The sequence below is a fragment of the Columba livia genome, chromosome 5, assembly GCF_036013475.1.
Source record: "Columba livia isolate bColLiv1 breed racing homer chromosome 5, bColLiv1.pat.W.v2, whole genome shotgun sequence".
In the NCBI taxonomy this organism is placed as follows: Eukaryota; Metazoa; Chordata; class Aves; order Columbiformes; family Columbidae; genus Columba; species Columba livia.
Window position 1 is genome coordinate 58136538 of NC_088606.1, and position 19891 is coordinate 58156428.

The 19891-nt window shown below is 36.8% G+C and overlaps 1 protein-coding gene across 4 annotated transcripts in view; it reads right to left on the minus strand.

Annotated features, from left to right (window-relative positions):
• Nucleotides 1-19756, minus strand: part of IRAG1 (inositol 1,4,5-triphosphate receptor associated 1) — a 112551-nt gene extending 92795 nt beyond the window's left edge. For 3 of the 4 annotated variants that reach the window (XM_065066189.1, XM_021300648.2, XM_021300630.2), the window contains exons 1-2: nt 19549-19738; nt 16436-16553 (exon numbers count right to left, since the gene is read on the minus strand). The gene's annotated coding sequence lies outside the window, so the exon portion shown is untranslated. Of the gene's footprint in view, nt 1-16435; nt 16554-19548 lie in introns of all 4 variants that reach the window. The other variant, XM_065066184.1, reaches the window with a different exon arrangement.
• Between the last annotated feature and the right edge of the window lie 135 nt (nt 19757-19891).

The window sequence follows — 19891 nt, forward strand, 5'->3', positions numbered from 1 at the left end:
CCTGGTTCTGACAACTCCTTTGTTCACTGGAATCTTCCAAGAGCAGAGGCTCTATTTTGAGATCTTTGCTGCTGCATAAGTAGAACAACATTATTTATAAATATTTACTTTCATTAAATATTCTTTAATAAAATATTTTTTTTCTCTTTAAAATATAAGGCAGAGCCCTCTGAGCACAGAAGCTTAGTTTCCATCTAGAATGCCATCTTTGCTAGTTTACAGGACTTTTACAATGGCTTATTTGGTACATTGTAGTTGATTAGACTTAACCCAATGATATTGTAGTCTTTACTTATATAAACTCTACGTATTTGTGCAATCTCCACTGAGTCTGTGCATGAGAGTCTGTTGGATTCTGAAGCAAGTAAGTGTCATCTATGTCCCCTTGATAACGGATCTTCATACTTTTAAATATTTAGAAGAGGTTTACTTGGCAGAGCTATCTGCTTGCTAAAATTATTTAAGTCAGTTTCTCTCAGCTTATTCTTATTGACTAAATATATCAAGAGGGAGCATGTTTAGACTGCAAGCTCTTCAGGACAGCGACAGTGTTATTTTTACAATGTCAGGAACAACAGCGCTCTACTGTTAATTAAATAAGGAACTCTGTTGAAGAAGATGGATGGGTAAGTATGATCAAAAGTTAGCACTCTGCCTGTTTCTCCTTCTCCCTTCATTATTTATTGAAGTTGTTTGGATTTGTTTTTAAAAAGCAATAACAAAAATGTTCTAAATATATATTTTTCCTGAAAATGACTGAAGAACAAGTTTGCGTAACTTGCCTTTACCTTAAATAGAACCAAAGCTGATGAGAACAAAAAGCCATTTCCATTAAAATTCAGACCACATAATTTATCATTTATGTATAGCTGTCCTAGCAACGGTCTTTAATCAAAAGTATATTTACGATTATCTTATATGCCAAAACAGTAAAGACAGAAAAGACTGAGTAAATAAGAATTTCGCTTTTGCTTCTGCCCTTTGAAAGTAAATACCAGTTTTCACTGCTAAACACTAACTTGCAATTTCTACAAAATCAAGGTAATAAGAAATTCATATTTAGAGAAATTCAAATTTTATAATATGTGCTTACACATTATGGTGGTAATCCTACATTTAAATAAAATGAATGCGAATTCATGCCAGGAATATAGAGAGATACATACGGATATACTGGCTGGATGAAGGCCTTTTGCATCTGAAGCAGCAGAAAAACAATAATGGTTCTTAGGACTTAAAAATTTCACAATTTTTGTTTCACACATAATACTACTCAGACTTTACAGGGAAACAGAAAGCAAGCACTACCCCTGGTTACAGAGAAAATCCATACATCTGAGGTCCCAGCCAGTCAGTGAAGTCAGCAAGAACTTTGCCATTGATTTTAGTGAGAGCTGGATAGAGTCTCAAGCGACTGACTGCATAAAAATTACTGTCCTGTTCGCAGCTTTATTCACAGTACACTGAAAAGAAGAGGACTTTCAATATACTTGTTATTAGAAGGAATGCTTGCATTCCATATTAAATATTTTGACACTTATTCTCACAAATTTACCAAGGAACGTTGCTATTAAATGTATTATTCTCAACAGCAAGATCCCAAGACCAGCATGGTACTTTCTGTAATTATTATTAACTATTGCGAGCAGCTTTTATTTATCTTATTCCTTCCCTGCTTTAGTTATGACTCATTTTCTCCCCTCATAAAAAAATAAAAAAAAACGTAGTTAAACAGTGGATCAAATTTCTCCCTTTTCTGCGTGAGATGGTTACTGTCTACCAAACAGCTTCCTTTAGAGATACATGCACATTACACAAGTGTAAAAGTGTGTTTTATCATCTTACAATCTACAAATAAACTGTCTGTAACACCAATTAGCATTGTCTACCCTGGGTTTTTTGTTACACTTGCTGTAACACAACTGTATTGCTATTAAAAAAAATAAAATTAAAAAAATTGCATGTTAGTTATGAACAGAAGAAGTATTATTCTGCTAAATAGCAAGAAGATACAGGTATCATTTCCTCCTGGGAAAACAACAAAAAATACCTATGAAACAACAAAACCCAAACCAAACAAAACCAAACTAAACAAAAAACCTTCTTTGCTATAAATGAACTATACCCTATTTCTAAAATCCTACTTAATTATAATTTCTGTCTTTCTCTACTAGTTTGATACACAGATAAATTCTTAACACTGCTGTTTTACCTTCAGTTACAAGAGGTCAAGTTTGAATGTGTTACAGATTTTGCAGTTCAGCCTCAGGCTAAAAAACAGACCAATAAAAAAGAAAAAAACCACCAACCACACAACCTCCCTCCCCCACAAACAACTTCTCAGAAAGGGACTGTCTTACGAAAAATGACTTCACTGTAGTGGGATTCCTTATACATCTGATGCAGCACTGTGCTATTAGCAGACTGTTGAACTCTTTTGGTTCTGGTTCATCTCTGGGTTACATCATTGAAACCCAGATGAAGCCAACAGAAGTGTGCCAAGGCAAAGCTTTTTTGGCTCATTTACTTGTATCCAGCTGAGTGGTAATGTCAGGAAGACTATGCAGAGCGGGGTGGCAGATGTGGCAGGGAAGGTAGCCAAGCATTAAATTATTAAAATATGCTTATTTATCCCATCATGATAGGCTCCATTTACAAAAGCATAGTTTACTGAAACTTAGTTACAACTCTGAACCACTGAATTTCATGTGAAAGCTTTAAAAACTGTCTGCACAAAAAGAGTAGGCAAAAAACTGGAATTTAATTTTATTGCAATATGTTTTCAAATTTTTCTATGTTCCATTTTGAGGTTTTTGCTTTGGCTTTTTTTTAAATACAAAAAATTGAGAATTAAACCACTCATGAATGCCCAGCAAAAGGAAGAGGGCAATCAATACAGCAATCAAACTTGCCTCTCAATTACGACTTTATAAGTGATGGCTTTTTAATTGAATATTACAGTGACTAGGTCATAGAAGGTAAAGAGATGGTCACAAAAGATTATAATTCAGTAAAGCCTTTGACACAGTCTCCCACAGCATCCTCACAGCTAAGTTGAGGAGGTGTGGTCTAGACAATAGACTAGTGAGGTGGGTTGCAAACTGGCTTAAGGAGAGAAGCCAGAGTGGTAGTCAATGGTGCGGAGTCTAGTTGGAGGCCAGTATCTAGTGGAGTGCCTCAGGGGTCAGTACTGGGGCCAATATTATTCAATATATTCATTAACGATTTAGATGAGGGAATAGAGTGTACTATCAGCAAGTTTGCTGATGACACTAAGCTGGGAGGAGTGGCTGACACGCCAGAAGGCTGTGCTGCCATCCAGCGGGACCTGGACAGGCTGGAGAGTTGGGCGGGGAATAACCTAGTGAAATTTAACAAGGGAAAGTGTAGAGTCCTGCATCTGGGCAGGAACAACCCCAGGTTCCAGTATAGGTTGGGAAATTACATATTAGAGAGCAGTGTATGGGAAAGGGACCTGGGGGTCCTGGTGGACAACAGGATGACCATGAGCCAGCACTTTGCCCTTGTGGCCAGGAAGGCCAATGGCATCCTGGGGTGTATTACAAGGGGAGTGGTTAGTAGATCGAGAGAGAGGTTCTCCTTCCCCTCTACTCTGCCCTGGTGAGACCACACCTGGAATATTGTGTCTAGTTCTGGGCCCCTCAGTTCCAGAAGGACAGGGAACCGCTGGAGAGGGTCCAGCGCAGGGCAACAAAGATGATTAAGGGAGTGGAGCCACCTCCCTTATGAAGAAAGGCTGAGGGAGCTGGGTCTCTTTAGTTTGGAGAAGAGGAGACTGAGGGGTGACCTTATTAATGTTTATAAATATATAAAGGGTGAGTGCCACGAGGATGGAGCCAGGCTCTTCTCGGTGGCAAACAATGATAGGACAAGGGGTAATGGGATCAAGCTGGAACACAAGAGGTTCCACTTAAATTTGAGAAAAAACTTCTTCTCAGTGAGGGTGACAGACACTGGAACAGGCTGCCCCGGAGGTTGTGGAGTCTCCTTCCCTGGAGACATTCAAAACCCACCTGGACATGTTCCTGTGCGACCTCACCTAGGTGTTCCTGCTCCAGCAGGGGGATTGGACTAGATGATCCCAAACACACTGTGATACTGTGATAATTGGATAGTCTGATGTCTCTTTCATTTGATACTCTGAAAGTAACAACTGTCATAAGTTCTTAGTTGTAGTTCTACTGTTCACTTCTCTACATATTTCACTTCATCATATAAGTTGCTATTGTCATAAATTGCTTGCCATCTGAGCACCTGCTTCTTCATCCACACCAAATGCCTGCAGATATTGTTATATTTATGCTGCAAGATATTTGACCATTCTGACTCGTCATCTTAAAATCGTCTGACAAATATCACTCCTGATGAGAAGTTTGAACTTTTTACCCTATAGAGAATACAGTCAGCTTTACTAGCCCTGCTTGTATTTCGCACTTGTAACTGCTTCAGTTACTAACTCAATTTCCTATATAGAAGATCTCTTATTACACTACCAGATAAGTTAGAAGAACACAGATAAGCCTTCAGGCATACAAGCACTTCTCTTGGTCTCTGAAAGCTTCTCTTTTTACATGTATCAGTGTTAATAAGAAATAATTGCTGTAAACTTTTTTATGAAGTTAGAATAAATTTGCCTGACCTTAAGCTTTTACAAACGCATTACCGTTTTTCACTGTGTTGTTGTCATAGCCTTTTGGTGTTAAAAGTCACACCCCAATATGTTTGAAAACAATTTCATTTATATGTAAACACCTTTAAAATGCCTTTCACTGTATATTATGAAACTGTGGTCAATATCTTTAAGCATTAAGTTATCCACAACTGATTTTGCCTTGCTTTTTCTTTTTCATAGGTGCTACCTAAGAAAGGATATAATTTACTACATTATCACTCTCCCTTCTTTCCCCATTTCCCATCCCTGTACCCTCAAATCCTCTATATACCTTCAAAGATCTTACTGATAATAGAATCCCTCCACAGCATCCCCACCAGGCCTAGTCCTCTTTCTCCTCTAGTCTCGGAGAAGAGGAGAATATACAAATGTACAGTTAAACAATGAGTGCTTCTGAAGCTTATCAGTATTTTTTCAGGTCTTTGATCCTAGAAGACAGCCTCCACAAAATTTATCTACTATGCATTCTGTTTGGTTAATGAAATTAAACAGCTCTGCAAACACTGCTTTCATACATATCTCTATAAATGTACATGTGCTACCTTCATGGCCTTAGGAGACTTCACTCTGTAGCCCAGAAGTGTCTACTTCTTGTTTCTCCATTCAGCCATCACCATTTAGTACTAAGTAGCCTACCCCAATATATTTAGAAAAAAATCAGTTTGCTTAAAAAGATTCTATAATGATTCATGCTCCTTTGTTATAAATTTAAAGTTACTAGATGTTTGCAACGACAATTAAAACCTACATTTTTAATTAAAAATATAAATGTCTTGTAGTCCTTCCAGGTGTGACCTTAGAGTTGTATCACATGTTATTTTTAGGCAACTATGCTTACGAATGAGAAGAATGCTGTACAAAAATAATGAAAATTTACAACACACAGCTTTGTTAGGCAGGACTAACATACAGAGTCTACAAGAACATAGTTCTGAAAATCTGTCTTTTAATATTAACTCTGTTATTTCATGTTCTTCGCAATCATTTAGAAATTCAAAATGCCAGCTCTCACCTGTTTTCTAGAACTGGAACTCACAGGCATGGCTACAGATGACAACTACAGATGACAAAATGAACACATAAAAAGGACAAACACAGATAAGACAAAAAATAGTGAGGAAAAAATGACACAAGTTTCTACAGACATCAGATGAGGAAGATCAGCTCCTTCAGAGGGAAGTTATGAGAGGAAGAAGGGATCAGAAATCCTAAAGGTGCTTGTTTACATTTCAGCTGGGATTCACAGGGCCCCAGAGGTGCCTCCAGTGTCCTGTGTGGCCTACAACAATTGCAAATTCACGATTCTATAGTGCAATACAAGTGTCTCTGCCAGCACTTAATTCATAACTGCTCCACCTTTCTACCTTTCCAGAATGCCAAAATCTGCAATAGCTGATAATTCTCTGGAGGACAACAGCTCAAAAACAAACCTGTTCAACATCCCAGCTCCTTCTGTATATTCAATATGACAAAAGGAGGAAAAATAAAGTTTAGAGGAGTTGGGAGAACATCAGATAGCAACCCTCAAAGCCACCTGCACACTTCCTCTCCTAAATTTGGGCAAGTATTATTGAATTTTCCATATTGTTAAGAACAATGCACTCACGTGAAGCAAATATCTGACCCATTGTATGTTTAATAAAATTCCATGCTTCTGCTAAGCACTTGTCATCTGCTTAACCACAGTACTTAAGGAAACAAGCAGCCACTGCTACAGTAACAGTTTTCCAAAAAAAAAAGGAGTGGGGATAGGGAGGAAAGCAAACTACTTCCATAAACCAATAAATTACATCCCCCAAACTGGGAAGCATACATTTTCATTTCAATTGCACTAGTTGGCAGAGAATTGAACGTTTGTAATATGCAGTCCTTCAGATTTACAAGGCATGTAATACCCCTAATTTGTACACTTTTTGTTGTTCTTTGGCTAGAGCCTTACCCAGAAACTTTAGGCAAGTAATAAAAAAACACACACAAAACCCACCAACAACACACCAAAACCAAACCAACCAATACACGGACAAGAGGTTAGCAAACATGTCACAGGGTATTTCACAGGGTATTTTGTAAGCCATGAGGCAGCACATGTATCAGCTGACACTTACACACTAGTGCCTAACAGTCACATGGCAGCATCAGAAGAGAGGCTAAGGCTATGCCATGCTGTCAATGGTTTCACAGGTGCTCTGTAACATAAATGAAAATTCAGTTTCCAATGTTCTTTCTGGCTGGGGGGTAGGAGGTGGGAAAGCCTCCAAACATACTCCTGTTCACTTTGAAGATCTAACATGGGACAAGGCACAGTCTGCCACAAGCATCCATATAACATTTGCATCCAATTATTTTAACAAAAACACTAACAAGAACAAAATTTGTATGGCAAGTCCTGTCTTAGAACATACCTACATTTCTAGGCCTAAGATTCTAAAATATCAAGCCCTCAGCTTCCCAAACACATAACACACACACACACACGCACACACACAGACACACAGCAAGGAGCCAATCTCTGAGAAAAACAAAATAATCTCCACCACTCTTCACCACTTCCCTGCACAATGCTTTCTGTCTTCAGGAGACTTTTCCTCCCCATCACTTATATAAATTACATGGTATTTCTCCTCTTTTGCCTGCCCACAAGAAATGAGACTCACCCTCCCATCCCTCTTCAGAAAAGTCTGTCTATGCTACTGCTTTGTTGTCACCTTCTTTCAAGCTTTCTGTATCTGGGAAACAAAGCCATTTTAAGAAGTAATATTTCTTAAACCACAGTTAGTCTCATTCCTCAGAGATGATCTAATACAAGGGAGTAAACATGGTCCAGACAAACAATACAACAGATGCTGCTGCTCTGTATATTCCACAGTGCTGGCTCCAGCTTCTTGCCCTTAAAAGCAGCTGGCTGTCACCTCCCACCCTCCAGCATGGGCACTGGCTTAAAGCCACCTTCATGTAAGAAGTTTTGCATTTAGAAGACAGATTTAACAAAGTAGCTAGCATTTTGTAAGCATAACAAGAAGGTGTGACATTTAAACATTCAGCATAGATTTTCATCCATTTCCAGGTGCTTTTTTGCCCCCCTTAATCTGCCTAGTAGTAGGTTTATATTTTTCAAACAAATACAGTTTGTTTGCAGCACTGCCTCTAACATGGTATGCAATAACTCTACAATGTTTACAAAAGTTTGTGAATACGTTAACAAAAGCATTATTTTTGCAGTCATAGCAAGATAACATTGACACTGTTGTTCATGAGGCAGCCAACTTAGTTCATGTATCCATTTAGTTTTTAGGAGCTGCAGTAAGTTGCTGTACAGTCCACTGCACTTAAACCCCATGCAAGCCCTTTTCTCACTCAGACTATAAAGCATTTTGTATTCCTAATCTTGCCTCCAAATTAGTGATTCTTCCAATTACAAAGAATGTTTTGTTTGTTCTGATGTCACACAGAACAATTGTATAGAATGTAATAAGTGTGTCAGCAGAAAATATATACTAAAAGAATTAGCAGGCTTAAGTACTACCCGAACATGGTCTTATCTTCTTCACAAGCATGCAGGATTAGCATTGGCCGCTGAGGTTTATGGTTTTGAACTGTCAAGATATAGCATACTTGCTGGAGGGTCCTTGAATTGGTGTTCTCTCTGATTTTTCAAACAGAGACATGAGAAAACACTAGAAAACATATAAGAACTGGTTTGGCTATCAACAGTCCATAAAGGTCAAGCTTACTGCTACACAGGAAGGTAAAGTAGTCATTGTCCATTGCTCTAGTTACGTATAAACTACCCAGACATTCAACCACTACAGAATTTCAAATGTATTTTTTTACTTTTTTACAGAATCTCAGGAATAAGAAAAGTCATACAACTTTAAAAATAGATTACTTAAGTAATTATCAACTTGCCAATTATTTTTCAGTGCTGTACCATCTGCTCAGTATTAAACCTCCATTCCTACTTGCAGTGTTGCAAAAAATGTCATCTGTAAGCTGAGCTACTTGTTAAGAACGTGACACCTTCTCACTTTTGAAAATATAGCTATTAAAGAATTTCACTATTTCTTAAAAAAAACCCACAGAATGAATGAAAAACAGACAAAATGCTTGCTTCCTTCATTTATACGGTTGCTCTGTCTGCATTTCACCAGCAAAAGAACCTACAGATAATCCATCATTACCAGTGACAGTCTTTCCAAAATAAATAGAAAATTCCTACCAATATTATTTCCAGATTAGAGGTAGAGTACTTGCATAAAACTTTGCTTATGAGATGTACTGATTTGGCCTGTTTGCTTTTAGAAAGTTTGTTGTAGATAATTAGCTGCATGGATTTGGGAAGACTACATTATACAGAGTTGTTTCCAGTTCCAGGAATCAAAGAAACATAAGTTTGTAAGTGCCTCTACACATGTTTATAAGAAATTCCCCTCCCCTACAATTTTTTTTCAGCTTCAGAATAAATTTGGGGAAAGGAAGGATTTAAAAATCAGTAACTTTTTCCACAATACAAGCAGCATTTAAACATCCTTGACGGTAAATCCCACTGGTCTTATGTTTAAACAAAATTTTTTGAACAAAATTCAAGTTGCCAAAATAAGAGAAGCACCTTGGATATAATCCTTTTCTGTATAATAATGAACTTAACTCTCCTTGAAAACTGCTAAGGAAACATATGGATAATTTCATAGAGAAGAGTTGCAAACTAAAGCCCTACAGAGGAAAGTAACAATAAACAATATCCTCTTTTCTTCACTCAACCCATTAGAATAGCAACAGAATATAAACTAAGGAAGAGAGCAATTGGTCATCCTCGTGGAAAAGTCACCAAAAGAGTCACAAGTAAACTTCAAAATATTAAAGTAACACAAAAGATGACAGAACTGTCTCTATAATTTGCTACAAGGCTGAAGAAAAGCTTGTCATGTAAAACTCTACAATGATGTGCACATTTTTTAAGCGTATATACAACAGAATCTCAATATGCATGTACAAAACTGCTTGGCAGTCATTTGAGAGCAATGTGCTAGGGTTTGGGGTGGGGAGAGAGGAAGGGGAACAGTAAAACACAGGATGTTACATGAAGGATCTGCAGTGCTATGTGCTTGAGTCTAATCAGTCCGAATACTTTGGATCTCAGAAGGTCATGACTAAAATCATTACTTGCTTTTTATAGATTCAGTACCTACCTCTGAAAGCAGAAGGCATACATTCCTTTTGCAGTCCACTAGGTATAATTCAGCCATTTTGTCACATAATTTAACATATGTCAACTCTTTTCAGTTACTGAATGATACAATACAGGACCTTGCATTCCTTTTCACCAAGAACACTCCACAAACACTCACTGCAAGAAGGACTGTCAGCAGGAGTGCTAAATGTGCTATTGTTTACAATGGGGTTCACCACTGTACCTTGGGAGTTAAGAGCAATAATTTAAACCAAGGCCAGTTAAACAAAGATCAGCTATTACACAGTCTACCTTGACTTAACTGTAGTTAAGGTTTGGTCAGTCCCTCGTTGTTGTTCCAGATACCCCTTTTGAACTACATCTTGTGCAGGAGAGATATCAATTTAGAGGAGGGACCCCTCCCACATTTGCACTTACAGGGACTGCCACACTGTGAAGTTTGTGTTGCTAAGAGCTCAGCTATTATATCGTCTCAGTCAGTACTCAGAAAGACAATATTTGTCACTAGCAGCTGTCCTAAACTGATTTTTCCTTTTCTGTCACACTGTACAACATTTAAAAGTCACCACACAAGTACTTTCTCACCTCCTTGCCATCATTTTCCACCAGACTCAGCTATCACATTACCTTTGCAGATGTTTACGCCTACCTCTGTTCCACAGCTAATATTACTCATTTGCATATTTAATGTAAAATCAAATAGAAAAATAATTCTCTGCTGAAGTTATCTAAACAAAAAAAAAAATAAAGATATCTTCAGCATTTTGAAACAAAGAATATTTCAAAATCTAAAAAAATATTTTTTTAAAAAATAGCATGCTAACTGGCAGTACATTTTCTGACTTTTTATTATTCCTATGTGACAAATATTCCCATCCATCAAAGACGAAGATTCTTACCAGTGATCAAAGTACATTGTCTACCCTGGATCTCTCTCCAGCTTTTAACAGGCATTTAACAGTGGCACAAAGAGCAGTCTCGTGCTGCCTCGGGAACCAGAGATACTGGAAGCACAGTGCTGATATGCAAACAGAGCCCACCCAAGTTTTATAGGCCTCGAAGCCATGTAACTACACTTATAAAACATAATTTAATCCGTACCAAAGTTCAGATCACAAATGAAATACATTCCATACCCAAACTCTGCTGGGTACCGATAACAGAACAGTTCTGACCCAGTCTGCATCCACCTAAGGTCCCAGCAGCACTTGTTAGCCTTCACTGAATTCCACATCAACTGGTATTTTATCTTGCAAAGATATACTCACAGCAACACTCAAAAATGGACATGGCTCATGTGATCACTTGCCTGAGCTAGTTTAAACTAATTTGTTGGGATAGTTGCCAGAAATCTAAACTGCAGATTTAACTAAAACCCACTGCTTAGTTAAAGGGGTAGCAAACCATCTGAGAAGTGCTAGAATTCTAGCCAAATGGCTTTCACACCTAGTTGATCCAACTGAGAGGGAAAAGTGCATTTAAGATGCCAACAATCTCTTAAAGAGTTGTTCCTGTTTACCATTATCAGCAGTAGGCAAACATTTGTGTTACATGTAAGAGTGACTTAACAATACTTATTATTCACTTTTCTAGTAGCAAAAAGAGAATAAAAAAACCACACATGCTCTCCATTACAGCAGTTCTATTTAATATGCAGAATCACAGATATTTTGGCCGAATAAATATTGTAGCTAACAATTTGTCAAAAAAAGACTGAAACTAGACACTGAGATGAAACAACATTGCTTCCCAGACTGGAAACAGGAGTAAAACATTTGCCTTAAAGCAAATTATATAAATTATTAGTGCATCTAAAGAGTTTAAGTAAATGCCAGAAGTGCTTTTATGTGACATGAGTGTCAGTAAACTCCCTAACATAGAATTGTGTTTAGTATTTTTCATATACATTTTTTCCACAGCTTGAAAGTCTGCAATTTTGTCTCAAATATACTCTTGAAAAAGCACTGCAGAATTGGCTAAGCTAAAGGAAAATATTCCACAAAATTCAACAGTTTATCATTTTAGCCAATAAAATTTCAGCTAAGATGAGAAAGCATATTGAAAAAAGGAAGTAGAAAAAATCCTAATAAAACTTACTGATTTGGAGAAGACACTGATTTCTATAATCTGTCCACAAATTCAATACAGCATATCTTCGAAAAAGTTTTTAAACACAAAAGCAATATGCATTCTTTAAATTCTTCCTGACACTATCTATCTTAGCTCTCCAGTAAAGGTGCAGAAAAAAATACACCCCTGCTATTGAGTAGCAAATACTATAGAAACTATACTTAAAACCAAGACCAAACAAACAAAAAAACCCCCACACAAACAAGAACAAAAATCACAAGACGACATTTTTTCAACAGAAGCTACATAGAGATAACCATGTTTGTCAATCTTGCCTTGCAGAAGTAACAGGCAAGATTCTTGTAGGGCTATTTTTTTTTTTCTCAGATGTTTGCCTATTATTATTAAAGTTGATGAGAACAACTGTTAAAAAATTCTATTTCCTGATCTTGTAAACAAAAATGTCAGAAGATTTTTTTTTTCTAGTATTATTCAGACAAAATATCTATGCTTCAGCACTGGGCATGTTTTGAATCCAGTCTCACAACTGAATATAAAAGTGGTTTAACGAGAAAACTAATCTGATTGCAGGTTGTTATGGAATGACCAACAACTCAGACACATTACCATGACCAAATTGATTGTAGCTAACTTTGAATTTGGCTCTCAGAGACAGGAATTGACCCGATGACATTCAGGCATCCCTTTCATCATAAATTATTCTGTGATTCGATGAAGAAAAACTGAAAACATACAGAAACTTTTTTTTTTTTTTAAGGTCAATTTACTATCATTCTATTTCTGCCTCAATACTGCCCCCTGCTGATGTTTATACCATCTGACTGTTTGCATGGGAAAACTGTGAGGCTATGTCATGTGAATGTTTTAACATTTCTGCAAATGAAGAAAGGAAACAATTGAAGAACGTTCTTTTTCACTAATATTCAAATCAGTACAGCAGGCTGGATCTCTAGGTTTAGGCCAGAGAACATAAATGATCAACACTTTTCCCAGATCAGTTTGGAAAGTGTATATCTTTTCCCTTATGCCATAAAAGCTTAGGATATTTCACAGCAGCCTTCAGAGCTACAGACCAAGCCCATCCAGAGCATGTTTAAAGCTCTAAAGAGAAACATCAGTCTTCCCTGCTACAACAATAGCAAGTCTATGCAGATAACTGAAAGGAGGAGATTGAAAAAAATATGATGTAGAAACCATCAGAGTGATCAGAATAATTGGCAGCCATTCATTTCCAGCCACCCAAGCTATAATTTTACACACACAAAACCATGCAAGTGATAGAGAACTTAGTAAACATACTACAATCTTCAGTAAAGAAAGGATTTTGATGTAATTTACTGTAATTAACTCTTGGCGGGATCCACTTAAGAGGGCAACATCAAAAATGCTTTTACAACACAGTTAAAATGGACACATGCAAAAAACAAAACAATGCACCACACAACAGAAAGCCAGCTTCTCCAAACGCTTGCCAGGGTTATAACTGGCTGTTTTAGAAGTTTCTTGCTTGTATGAGAGCTACATTTTATTAAATCTGCTATAAAGCTTTGCAAAAGGAAGCCAAATTTTTCCCTTCAAAATTTCCAGTCTACTTACATTAATTTCTAAGCAAAATTATTCTTTTCTCTAATGCTTACGCAAGCCCAAGATAAAATACAAACTACTCTGAAGAAAGGTAAAAAGAAATATTTTTCTATGTACTTCTGAATGGGACATAACAGCATTAAACATCAGCAAGGGAAACTCAAGCCAAACTTTCAGAAAAGCTTCAACAGCAAAGCTGAACAATGAAACTGATCACCACAGCTATTGAAGAGTTTCCATCACCACAGTTTCAGACATTAATATCTGTATTGTGTTCCTTGTGCACAACTTCTGCACAAAATGCAGCATATATTTTTTAGATTACATTATAAAACACAACCATCCTTGGCACCATTAAAAAAGAACATGATACTACAAGTACATCTGACTAAAATGATGGGAATCTGAGGCAAATATGCTTGTTCTTAAAGACTGGAGTCACATAGCTGTCAAATGTATTATGCTTACCAATTTTGCCTATGTGAGTTGCCTCATTTGCTCCCTGAGTTGTGTTGCATTTGATTAACACAAAGGACTAATGCCTTCACGTTATTTAGTTATTAAGTAGTTAAAAGTGTTTCTCTTAGAAGTTTTGTGTTTCCAGCACATTACAAATTACCACACATACACCTTGAAATTCCCAAGTAACCTGCTGAGGTGGCAAATGGGAGCCCCTGTTTACCCAGTGGGAAAATAACCACAAGGAGTAACTTGTGAAAGTTTGCATCTTCCTTCATTTAAGTGATCTGATCTCTATGCATGCGTAGTCACTTGACTGGCATAAATAAGCTTTTACTCATACTTGCAGAGGCAACACAGTTCTGGGAGTTTCTTTACTGGCTTCCAAATAAACAGAATTCTTGACTAAGTTCCAGCAGCAACCCTATTGGTGGTTACGTGCAAGCCAGAAAGAACAGGACTTTACATCCCAAGATGTGCTTGCAGATATAAACATAGTTTTATTTATAAACATACTGCATCATGCATGGCAACTCCAGCAGCAGAGGACTACAAGCCACTAACAGTAACACTACTGCCCTTTGGCAAATGAAATCAGCTCTGAACTCCAGGCAGACATCCATATGCATGAGATAGGCAAATTTCATTCCTTACATTATTCAGTCTTACTCACTTTGAGGATAATAAATATTGTTCTATTAATATGCAAAGCCAAGAATTTCCAGGCAGTTTGCAATACAGTATTTCTAGCCTGGCAGCATGCTACTGCTGTGAATTGTAGCCTATCTCCCTGTATAACCACTCTGGCATATGAGGGAATGCTGATTTTAAAAGATGCCTTGAGAAGGTGGAAAGGAATGCTTGAAAACTTACAACTGTACATTATTTTTCTTTCTACATGCTGTTACCTGGGGAGGTTAACAGGTACTTTTTCAGTTTAAAATGGATATTCATCGCTGCTCACACACCGACATTATCCACTTGCCACATGGCTTTAGAAGTTGAGCAAGAAAGTGTACTCAGAGCAATACACAGAAATAGGTTCCAAATTATCTAGTGAACCAGTGCCTAGAACACCTCCTCACATCTTAAAATAAGATTTGCTTCTGTTTGATAACAGTTACTGGTTCTCTTCCAATCTGAGGCCTTAATTCAAGAAGATAGCTAGACATGTGCTTAGTCAGGTTAAGAATCAATGGCTCTACTTGCATGGATCAAGTTAATTGTAAACTTAAGTTACATGTTGATAGGAGGTATGAAAATAGTCTTCAAGTGTGGCATGCATCCATGTTACTTCTCAAATAACTGAACAAAATGTCCCCAGCCTTCTAAGAAAAATATAGAAATAAACACATCAAGTGCTAGACAGAAATACAGAACAGACATTTCTTAAATAAAGAGCTAGATACACATTGTCCTGTTACGCTGGAGTATTAAAGTAATCAGATATGTTTTTCATCCACAGTATAAGGTGATAAAAAATTAAGCATTCTCCACTACTAATGGTAAGATGTATGTTAAGACATTATATAGAATCACTGTCATAAGGTCAAGTTTGAAATGTCCGCTTTTTTGTCTTGAGATGAAATAAATTACAGAAAACATACATACTTCAGAACTAGTAATTAGTTCCAGTACAATAATAGTTTCCATCTTGAGGTGGAAAAAAAAAATTCTTAAAATTACTTCCCCCCCCCCCCATACAAAGCTTCCCCCACCCCAGACCTGAAGTTATTAGAGTACCCAATAAAAATTAATGACATATTTAAAAAGCAAGAAAGAGATGCTAAAGAAACATTAGAGATGCAGGGGGGATGGAGGTATGAAATTATATGAAAATACACTAGTGAAAACAAAGTAAACCTTAATAAAGTCTCAGCATCTCTGACAATTAATACGGTGAACAGTAAATACTGTTCAACCCATAGCTATGACCTTGATAAGAAACACTGCTAGAATACAATGGAAACCTCCATAAAATCTAAGTTCATGAATAGACAAAAGAGCTAGGTTACTTACAGTTTAAAATTTTAAATAATATATTATACATTAATGTACATGCAAGGGAGGGGAAAACATATATCACTGTGCATGTCCATGTACTTTATTTCAAAATACAATTTCAAAACGGCGTTTCTCATTAAAAACAAATAAACAAAACCACCAAAACCACCAACCAGCCAACAACAAAACAACAATAACCAAAAAACCCCCACCCAAATTTAAAAGGTTGTGGAATAAGCTTTTAATAGCTTTAAATGTTTACTCAGAAAAATATTTAAAAGACAGGTTTCAAAAGTCAACGCATGACCCAAACTTCCAAGCTTGGGTCTCTTGTTTACATCTTACACTTTATATATTCAGAACATCTATACAGGAAGGAACTCCAAAGCATTTATGAATTAAAATATAAATCATACCCAGTTTCTGCAACATCCATGAAATTCAACCTTCTCCTCATGCAGACTTGGTATTTTGGTCTCTATGTTCTCAAGCACATTAGAAATAGGCTTTCAGTTTTCAGAATAATCCTGTGTGCTGCAAAAGAGATTCAGATCAACTTTTTTTTTAAAACTAAATCAGGGTATATTTGCAGTAACAGGCTATTGAACAGATCTTTCTTATCTCATTTGGCAGGATAGAGCTCTGCCCACAAAAAGTAAGGGCATTGATCTGTTTAAACATTGTCACTTTAAGTGCTTAAAAAAAAAAAAAAATGTGGAAAGAGTTCTGTAGAAGAAAAAAGAAGGCAGACATGAAGAAAAGTACATCATCAGAGAAGATAATATGGATGTTAGAGACATAAAAATCTATTGCTTTTTCTATTTAATTTCTACGTACAGAAGTCAGTATATAGTTTATATTATAAATCACATTAACGAAAAAGACACTGAAAACAACCACCCACCCCCAGGAAACAGAGAAAGATTTGTTGACATATTCCCAAACGCTTTCTTCATCTTCAGGCTGATTCTCAGGCTTCATCCTTCCTGAGAATCTCAGCACAAGTGCTCATTGTTATTCTTGGAACTGACTTCCATGTTCAAGTACTTGCTTTTATAATGTGTTTTCCTTTCCTCAAACTTTCTGTTAAAAACTTGTTTTTCAGAGAGCATGCATAGATTTCAGAGTGAAAATACTTGTTTTAAAAAGTCATACAAAGCAAGGAGGAGATATTTTAAGTAAGATGTGGTCCCTCCACTAGTTTCACAACATTTTCAAAAGTGCAATTAGAGCAGAAGACATTGATTTCTGTACCTATTTTGTAGTCTTTTCTTACATTCAATTTTCAGTACACAAATAACATTCAATTGAATATGGATAACATATTTTATTTTAATAATTTAATAAAAACCCCCTGTCATTATTAATGCCATTATTTTATGTAAAAGTACCTGTAAAATAAGTTTTAACATAAGTAATTTAATCAAAAATCTAGAGGATGTTAGATCTCAATATTCGTGGGTTTGCTGCTAATATCTCTGCTGACACACTAGGTAATTTTGTTCTATGTGTTGAGCAGTATCATTTCAAAGAACTTGCCATCAGAACTCAGGAGTCCTTCTGGAAGAACACTTTAGCAAAGAGTAATTACTGTAGTCTCCATCTCAAGCTTTTTCCTTTTAAAAACTTTTGCTCTATGCAAGTGCAAGGTTTTATAAAACTAAGCATTGTAAAAAGAAATAGAGTAGAGAATGGCAACATTCCCCAAGTTCATCGTAAGTTAAGAAAAATTCACTTCTCTGTCTTGGTGCAAATCTGATTAAAATCTTAGAGACCACCCAGCTGTTCAAAATGGAGGACTATTTATTTCAGCATACACAACTCAAAGAGAAATGGTAATTTGTTTGCAAAGAGTAGTGGTCAGGTAGCTGGAGGCCTTTTTGTTATGTTAGTAAAGTAGCTTAGTTAAGCTCAATTTTCATTCCTGAAAAAAGGCTTATAATTATATGTGGTAATGACATTTTAAAACATTTTTCACTGTTTATGTCATGTATTACAAGAATAACTTCAATTTACTATAGATTACTTTCTATTTATATAAGAACTTTTGATACTGATAACAATCCAAGGTTAAAAGTAGTAATTTAAATTTTCATAATTAAAAATTCCAATGAAATAGCAAGAAGAAATAAGTATCTTCTTTAAATGTTCCTATGTGCTGAAAGTAAAAAACCCAAAAAATAAAAACCAACTCTTTTCACTAGAACAACATATTATACATTAAAGAAGTTCCACATACCTTTATTTTTATCAGTATATGTGGAAAACAGGAGTCTTGCTCCTTTAAACAATCTAAAAAATAGTTTGCAGTATTGCCTTTTCAGTCCAAATTGCTTCACCAGAGATTAAAACAGCTAAAAATCAGTTTATTTGTATAAAATCAGTCTATAAAGCAGAAAAGTAGGCTTAGGAACTCTATTAATTAGCATCTTGCTCTGCATAATGTTGGCTTTGGCATGTTTTTAAAGAAAAAAGCACACACATCTATTAATTTCAATGTTACTCTGCTTCACTGTCACATGCAAAAGTTTCTCTACAAAAGTTATTTATGGCACATACCTCCTGAAAGACCTAGGAGAAATGCTAGTTATACTTTATTGGACCAGGTAACTCAGTTCAGAATAATGAGTGCGTAAGTAAAAACCAGAAGCTGAGATTCAAAATGGTAAGTAATTAAAAATACTACTTGCTTTGGCTTCAGAGAACAAGTGACACTCCAAGTAAACTAGTAGTTACTACTATAATATGTACTATTACAGTAACTCACAATACATTTTAAAAATAAAATTTAGTAATTTAATGTGTTAATAGTTGTGACTATCAGTTCAGTGGATAGTTAGCTATAGGACAAAATCAAGTTTGCTTTAGGGTTTAATAGGCTCTGTAAGTAATGTGTCACAGGTTTTTTTATTTTTTTTTTTAATCCTAGCAGAAATATGCCAGAGGATCTTTTAGTCTTTTTTCCCCCCTTAGTACAAATGCAAAAATATGGAAGATTGATCATACATTACTATGCATGCTATGTTTTGTTCAAATATGTCAGTGCATCTGCCATCATAATTAGAAAGAACAATTTAGGAAGCCAACTTTGTAATTTTTTACTCATGCACCTCCAAGTGGCTGAACACCTCATGCAAAACAAGTTCCAGGATCAGGGCCTAGCTTCAGGATTGAAAAATAGTTGGCCGAGCTGCGGCTAAAAAATTTTACATATGTATTAATATCACACCACTAAGCTAGTCAGATAATGTGTATTTGGATTTACACACTGTTTTTCCACAAAAATACGGAAAATTCACGCATTTTGATGCATTTGGTTGAAAGTTTTCAGTGATTTTGAAATAATAGGAGGAGAGGCATAGCCTGAGGGAGTCATGATCTCAAGACCACAGAGCAACTAAGTGCAAACCCTTTCAATTTGTCAGTGCGTGCGTGTATAAATACACAGCAACATCTCTTGCTATCACAAATATACATATTTCTATAGGTATATATATGATATACATGTATAAATTAGCAGAACTAATACCTGTCCGTGAGCCCTCACCCTGTCCTCAAGAGACTGCTCACGTTTTAAAGCGCCACCTCACGGAAGACCGCTGTGAGCAGCCGCACGGGAGGCCACACAGCGCAACACGTAGTGCTCCAGCCCGGGGCGGGGACAGGGCTGGCGGGGACGGGGACCGGGACCGGGACCGGGACGGGGCCAGAGCCGGCGGCTCCCGCCGGTCCCTCTCCTCTCGCTGAGGGGCGCCCGCGAGGCCGCCGTTACCTCAGCAACAGCGCCGCGCGCCCGCCCTCGAAGCCCTCCCGCTCCCTCACGCGCGGGCGCCAGGCGGCCCGCGAGGCTCGTGCGTCGCTGCGATTGGCTC